Genomic DNA, 8382 nt, shown 5'->3' with positions numbered 1-8382 from the left:
TAGTGGACTCCATAAAAGAACATACAAAGTATTATCCTTCGTTATACTTAACATAATTGTTGAGCCCTTTGTAGTTTGCCTGCATAATATGTTCAACTAATAATTCTTAATTTTTTTAATTTTGCTTAATAGCTCATGTATAGAAATTTCGATGATTATAATAACATTTAATGGAGAAATGTTAAAATGTCCATAAGTCGGATGATCGACTACTTACTATTTCCATGATTATGTCATTTATGAGTAGTTGGACTGCACATAATTATTAAAATGGTGACTTTTCAAAAAAAATATGAAAAATAGTGTTACATAAGAATAAAGAGAGGAAGACACATAAGTAGAAGTAGAGTTAGGAAAATGCAGATCTTCGTGAAAACCCTAATGGGGAAGACCATAACCCTAGAGGTCAAATCTTGCAACACTATCAACAATGTTAAGGCTAAGATCTAGGACAAGAAAGGTATCCTAAAGACCAGCAAAGATTGATCTTCACCAAAAAGCAGCTTGAGGATGGTAGTACTCTTGCCGACTATAACATTCAAAAAGAATCAACTTTGCATCTGGTTCTTATTAAAATAGGACTTGCCTTTGAAACCTCATCAGCTCATGCTATTAATCATAAGTTTATGGTTGACTGTTCTGTGTTATGACAGCTAGCTTTTTGTCAAAACTAAGATTACCATGATTAGCATGTAATCTTGTGTTTTTCTACTGTTTTAAACTTGCTTACTAAGTTTTTGTAATATATATATATCTTTTTTAAGTGAATGAAAATTTGAGATAGTTTGTAATTTGCAAGAAAATATTAGGCATAACCTATTACTTGGAACAAAATGTAAGACCTTGACCTTTACAGACTCGTAAAGAGAAGTATACGCAATATCCCTGATTAGGGGTAATTTCATCATTTCCTTACCAAACCCATAAAAGTAAGATTTTAAATAATATTATGGCCTAAGTAGGCCTAAGGCATAAATGAATGATGAAAATATGAGTAAACTGACAAGGAAACAAAAATTTTGATGATTTTCACAACAGGGGCAAAATGGTCATTTTTCACCTCGAGTTAGAATTTTGAAGTTTTCATGAACTCGAGCATTTCTAGACCATTATGGACCTTGTCTCAAGGTCAAAAGAGCAAAAAAATTGTATAAAAGATTGGAGGAGAATAAGCTAATTTGTAAAGGGGTATTTTCGTAATTTCTAAGGGAGTGGATAAGCTTGGGCTATAAATATCTTCTCCTTCTAGCAGCTTCTTGAAATTCCAGCAGCTTCTTCTTCTTCTTCTTCTCTCAATTCATGTTACTTCCAACCTCCATGGAAGCTTGATATGAAGCTTGCATAATTTTCTCTCTCTAGTTGTAGTTTTCATACCTTTGAGCTCTTTTTACTAGAATCCTTGTATTCTTTCACTCTCTCACTTCGAAACCCTTGATAAATCTTATTTCCATACTTTCTCTCATTAGTTGGGCATTTTAGAGAGAGAAAAAGAGAATTACCCCATTTGATTGGAAGCTATTGGAAGAGAATTCAATTACAAAAAAACCTTAGGGTGAGTGATGAACTAAGCTTGATTTTTAGCTGTGAATAATGGCTAGTAATTGAGATTATGAGTTGTTTTATTGTTGAGTATGTTCATTCATTTTATAGTGACTAAGATAGTGAACATAGATAACCATTTAAAATGGCAATTGAAAGCTAGTTAAGAGATAGCTTTTAGGGTTTATAGTATGTAAATTAACATAATGGTGATGTTAATGTGATGGTAGGTTTCAAGGAAGCCCCATCATCCCATTTAGACAATTAGAGGAATTAGAGTCAGCGAAAGGCTCAACAATATACCGGTGAGTGGACTTGCATTTCAAACTTGTTTTGGGGAATATGAATGATTTTATCCAACTTGTCTTTGAAAATGTACCTTGGGAACAAGCCTTTGGTGAAGTGATTTTATATTGTGAAAATGTGCTATACAATGGGTTTTGTGTTATCAAAATATGATAATATGCATGATATGCATTGAGTGCTTATTCGTATGTTGATGTGGACTCGGCTATGTGCGAGTACGAGTGCACATAAGCCGTTGATGACCCGACTATATGCGAGTGGGAGTGCACATAAGTCGTTGCATATGAGATGATGATGATGGGAGGGTGTACATGACGATTGATATATATATATACATATTTGGTATATGGTTGTAGTGCAAAAATGTGAACATTTGATTTGTTGAAATTTGGGAGTTTACATGTGTTACATGTTGCTTTTGTTATTTAGCAAGATGGCTTTGTTTTAAGGGAAAAGGAAACCTTTTTCATGATGTTCTAATTCTCGCTGTAGCGAGATTCATTCTTGTTGCAACGAGAAACTCTCAAGTTTTTTGGAGGGTGGCTAGCCAAAAACTCGCTGCAGCGAGAAAATACTGTAGCATTCTCGTTGCAGCATGAATGAATCTCGCTGCAGCGAGAAAGTTTGTCTTAGGGCAAATTTTCGCTACAGCGAGATTCTTTCTCGCTGCAGCGAAAAACATTCTATTTTGTCTCACATTTTGATCAATTGTTGCCCTATTTTCCACTTCTTTGCTACCATATTGAGCATGGATTTCTAACATTAAGGAATAAATAAATTAAGCTTAATATGAAGAGGTTTGGTGAGAAACCCTCGACCAGTCAAGAAACCCTCGGTTAGTTGATAATTTAAATCAAGTGTCGCTGCAGCTACGCTGCAACGAGAGTGCCTTTCCACTACAACGAGGACTTGTCGTTTATTTGACCTGATTCGCATGAATGCTATTAAAGTTTTCACTCTCCAAATCTTTTGTTGATTATGGACCCTTTCATAAAGTGATTTACTCATGTGGGGTTTACATGAGGGGTTTTAATAAGAACAAAAACAAATTGCATTGTTTTGAAAAAGAATGCATCATGATTTCGTTAAACATTCCTTATGGTATGCTTGTTCCCTTCCTTATTCACTCACTGGGTTTATACTCACCGTTTTCAACTTTATGTTTTCAGATCACGAGGCAGCCGGTAACTAGGACAAGGTGTCCTCGTAGACTTGTATCCATCTTTTGGTAGGTGTCTCAGCATTCAGTAGCAGTACATTCATCCGAGTCCCTCTGTTGGAAGTTGAGTATTCTTTTGTTGTGTATAGACAAACCTAATGTAAATTATTAAGATACATGTTGTAGATAATGTATATACACTTGTTTGGTATGCTAGTATGAGGTGGTAAATGTTTAATATTATTTTGATCTTAAGTTATAAAATGTGACTTAACAGTTTATGATGGAATAATGAACATGTCAGATTAATAGGCTTGCTTAGGCTTAGTGGACTAAGTCCATTAGGCACATGCGTCGGTCATGACCCGGAATTTGGGTCGTGACACAAAATAATATTTACTTACTTTGCTCCTATAGTTTAGCTTAGCTACTTGTTATGTTGTGTTGATTTGATCCTTACCATAAACAACATGATATCAGAGCTTTCATTGTCTTAAAGTCTTGTTAACAAACTTTTACAAACTTCACAAGAAAACTAAGCAACCCTCACTTTATCAAAACATGGCTTCAAGTTGCAGCATTTCATCCCTTTCACCACTAGTTTTCAATGGTGAAAATTATGTTGTTTGAGCAGTTAAAATGAAAGTCTTCCTTAGAGCTTTTGACCTTTGAGAGGTAGTTGAACAAGGAGGAAAGCCTTTTGAACTAAGAGCCAACCCCACCCTAAATCAAATGAGATAGTACAGTGAAGAAGTGGCTAAGAGATATAAGGCCCTATAATACATTCACACTGTTGTGATAAATACAATATTCACAAGAATTATGCCTTGTGAAACGCTAAGGAAACTTAGGATAAGCTTAAGGAAGAATTCCAAGGGTTAGATGAAGCTAAAAAAATGCAAGTTTTGAACTTAATGAGACAATTTGAAGTGTTGAAGATGAATGAGGATGATCTAGTGAAGGATTATCTGGATAAGCTTATGAAGATACTCAACCAAGTAAGGTTTCTAAGAGCTAAGTTGTCAGATGTAAGAATTGTGGAAAATGTGCTGGTTAGTATTCATGAGAGATTTGAGTAAAAAATTATAGCTCATAAGGAATAAAAAAGGGTAGATCAAACCTCAAGAAAATGCAAAGACAACATTGCAAGCAAGGTTTAAAGAGAAAAATGTTCTCCATAACTCCAATAGAATGTCTCTGAGTTAAAAGAAAGACAAAGAGAAGGCTACTACTTTAAATTAGAGGCAATAAGGTAAGAAAACCAAAAAGGTAGTGTGTTTTTTTTGCAAACAAACTAACCATGTTGAGAAATATTGTTGGTTTAAACAAATGTTAAGTACAAAAAGTGTAATTAGCTTGGACATGTAGAAAACATATGTAAGAACAAAGGAAATGTGTTAAATCAACAAACACAAGTCTTGGAATTGAGCCTATTGAACAACTATTGTTGATGGCACTCGAAGGCAAAATAAGAAAGCCAAATCATACTTGGTTAATAGATAATGGCTGCTCAAGTCACATAACACTAAATTCATCCTTGTTTACTTCCATTGATCAAGGTTTGCATGCTACGATCGAAATTGGAAATAGTGATTACTTGGATGCTATTGGAAAAGGCATAGTAGCTATCACAACACCAACTGGAACCAAGTATGTCTTTGATGTTTATTTGGTACCTAAGGCTAGTCAAAATTTACTTAGTATAGGTCAAATGATTAATAACGACTACACTTTGTTGTTCAAGAACAAGGCATGCACCATAATTGAGCCTTCTAGTAGTGTTTAAATGATAATGAAAATGAGAAATAAATATTTTTCTTTAAAAATGCAACACTTAAGCCTTTGTGTAGTTGAAAAGGCTAATTATGATGTGTCTAACCTATGGCATAAAAAATTTAGACACTGTAACTATTTAACAATGAAGTTGTTGAATTTTGATAATTTAGTGACAAAAATGCCCTCTAAACATGAACACACTAATATTTGTGAAGTTTGCCAATTAAGAAAGCAAACTAGGTTGCCATTCCCTTTGAAAAACACCAAGAAAACATTAAAAAAGCTTGAACTTGTACATTTAGATATTTGTGGTGTAATAAGTGTTGAATCACTCAATGGTAATAAGTACTTTGTGTTGTTCATTGATGACTACACCAAGATGACTTGGATTTATTTCATCAAGCTTAAATCTTGTGTGTTTTCAGTGTTTAAGAAATTCAAAGCCTTTGTTGAGCTTGAATTAGGGTGCAAGGTGAAATGTTTAAGAACTAACAATGAAAGGGAGTTTACTTTAGATGAGTTTGAAAGATTTTAGTCTATTACTGATATTAAACATCAATTCACTGTTCCTTATTCACCTTAACAACATAGGGTTTGTGAAAGAAAGAATATGATAGTATTGAATATGGCTAGGTGCTTGTTGTTTGAAAAATCAATGCATAAGCATTTTTGGGCAAAAGCTACCAACACTACAATTTATCTATAAAACACACTTCCAACAAGGGCATTAAATGACACCCTATGAAGCTTGACAACAAATCAAACTAGTAGTGGAACATCTTAGAATATTTGGTAGCCTTTGCTACATTTATGTGCTAAAGGCAAAAATAACTAAATTCGATCATAAAGCAGAACTTAGAGTATTCTAAGGATACAATTTACAAGCCAAGGGCTATAAGGTCTTCAATGTAAACTCCAAAAACATTTAGGTTGTGAGAAATTTCATATCTGATGAAAATGCAAAATGGAACTAGGAGTCTAACCTGGTTGAGACATCTGATGACAGAATACTTGGTTCAGGGTCATCGTCAAAAGTCATTCATGAACTTGATCATGATCTTGATGACACTGAATTTGCTATCAGTGGAACGAGGACACTAGAAAGCATCAATGACAGATGCAATATGACCATTACTGATCTTACAAGCTATTCTAAAGCTAAGGATTCAATTTAGTAGCAAGTTGTAATGCAGAAGAAGTTGAATGCGATTCATAAGGACAAGACTTAATCATTAGTGGACAGGCACTATGAATGTACTTGGTACTAATTGGATTTTCAGGACTAAATACAATGTTGATGGCTTAATCAATAAAAGCAAAGCAAGACTTATGGTTAAGGGATATGGTCCGCTACCAAGATTTGATTTTACTAATAAATTTACACCAATGGCCAGATTTGAGACAATTAGATTTTTACTTGCGTAGTTGGTGGTCTTAGTTGGAAGGTTCATCATTTTGATATCAAGTTAGTATTCTTGAATGAAGTCCTACAAGAAGATATTTATGTTGAAATACCTGAAGGGTTGGAAGTCAATGACAAGTTTAACAAGGCTAATAAGTTGCATAAGGCCTTTTATGGTCTTAAATAAGCCTTTAAGCATGGTACAGCAAGATTGAAAACTACCTGGAGCTGAAAAGGTTTTTGTAGAAGTGTTAATGAACCCACACTTTATATCCTAAAGGTCTATGATCAAGTAAAATTGATAATCTTGCTATATATGGATAACCTATTTGTTGCAATAATTGAGAGATGGTTCATAACTCAATTCAAGGCTACCATGAAGACTTAGTTTGAGATGATTGATTTGGGAGGAATGAAGTACTACTTGGGATTTCAAATTAATCATTATGATTGAGAAATATTCATCAGTCAGAGAAATTATATTTCAGAGGTCTTAAAGAGAATTAATATAGAGAATAGCAAACCAGTTGTTACTTTTATGGTTGTCAGTGATAAGTTCAATGAATCGGATTCATATGAACTTGTTGATCCTTCAATTTATAAAGGTTTGATTGGTAGCCTACTCTACATATGTGGCTAAAGGCAAGATATTATGTATTCAATGAGTTTTTTGTCTACATGTATGCAAAAGCCTACAACTTGGCATTTAATAGCAGCCAAGAGAGTTTTGAGGTACTTGCATGGTACATTAGATCTTGGCTTATATTTCAAGCAGCTAAATAAAGTCCAATTGATTGGGTAAAATGATAATGATTTTGCTGGAGATCCAATAGATCTTAAAAGCACATCAAGATATGTGTTTTATCTAAGAGGAGCTGCCTTCAATTGAAACTCAAAAGAACAAGAAGTAGTGGCTCAATCAATAGTTGAAGCAGAATATATTGTTGCTGCAGCTGTTGTGAACCAAGCTCTATGGCTCGGAAAGTTGTGTTTGGATTTGAAGTTTGAACAACAAAAAGCTACGGAGTTGTTCTTGGATAGCAAATCAGCAATTGCATTTGCCAAGAACCTTGTAAATCATGGCAGAACAAAGCACATTAATGTGAAGTTCCATGCCTTTAAGAAGTAAAAAAAATGAATAAAGTCAAGTTCAGCTACTGCAATTCAAATAAGCAAGTAACAGATATTTTCACCAAGGCATTAACAAAGGAAAGGTTTGAAGACCTTAGATTTATTCTAGGGGTTTGCAAAGCAAATCTTATTACAACATTAAAAAAGAATCAACCTTACATTTAGTTCTTGTTAAAATAGGACTTACACTTAAAACATCATCAGCTCACGCTATTTAACCATAAGATTATGGTTGACTATTCAGTGTTACGACAGCTAGCTTTCTGTCAAAACTATGATTGCCATGATTAACATGTAATCTTGTGCCTTTCTACTATTTTAAACTTGCTTACTAAGTCTTTGTTATATATATATATATATATTCTAAGTGAATGAATATTTGAGATTGCCTACTATTTGCAAGAAAATAACATATGCAACTTATTACATGGAACAAAATAATATTTACTTACTTTGTTCCTTTAGTTAAGCTTAGCTACTTGTTATGCTATGTTGATCCAATTCTTACCATAAACAACAATTCTAAGACTTCGTGGTAGCATTATTGAGCCTTCTTTGATGGCATTGGCTAGGACATACAACCAAGACAAGATCTGTTGCAAGTGTTATTCTCGTATGCACCCTCATGCTGTGAATTGCAAGGAAATGAAGTGTGGACAAAGTAATCAGTTAAGGCCAAAGAAGAAGATCAAGTAGATTGCAAATTTTGAGGGAGGAATTCTACAATTAGTATTAGGTTTTTTGATGTTTTGTTTGGAATATATAGTTCTAAATAATAGACATCTTGACTATCTCAAAGTTAGCTTTAATTTCATTAAGTTAAACCTCTTGTGGTGTATGTGATTCTATTTGTCTTTGATAGTGAGTTTTTCATTTTTGATATAATGATGGCTTTATTCTTAAAAAAAAAAGTGTTACTTTATTTAGTGTTGATATTTTTTATCTTGGAATGGCATAAGAATATTTTTGTTTACTAGAAATTCAAGTGCAATATTTTATAAAATGGTAGCACAACATAAACCTAAGAGTCCTAAAGTTGGCAATTCCATCCTCACAAGTATCAAACATA

General features: G+C 33.6%; 1 pseudogene; it reads left to right on the top strand.

Moving 5' to 3' along the window:
* Positions 1-357: 357 nt before the first annotated feature.
* LOC148760718 (ubiquitin-ribosomal protein eL40 fusion protein-like) lies at positions 358-8018 on the top strand (annotated as a pseudogene).
* Positions 8019-8382: the final 364 nt, after the last annotated feature.

The sequence above is a fragment of the Theobroma cacao genome, chromosome 9 (genome assembly GCF_053813885.1).
Source record: "Theobroma cacao isolate CCN51 chromosome 9, ASM5381388v1, whole genome shotgun sequence".
NCBI classification, from domain to species: Eukaryota; Viridiplantae; Streptophyta; class Magnoliopsida; order Malvales; family Malvaceae; genus Theobroma; species Theobroma cacao.
This window is presented reverse-complemented; position numbering and strand designations above follow the sequence as displayed.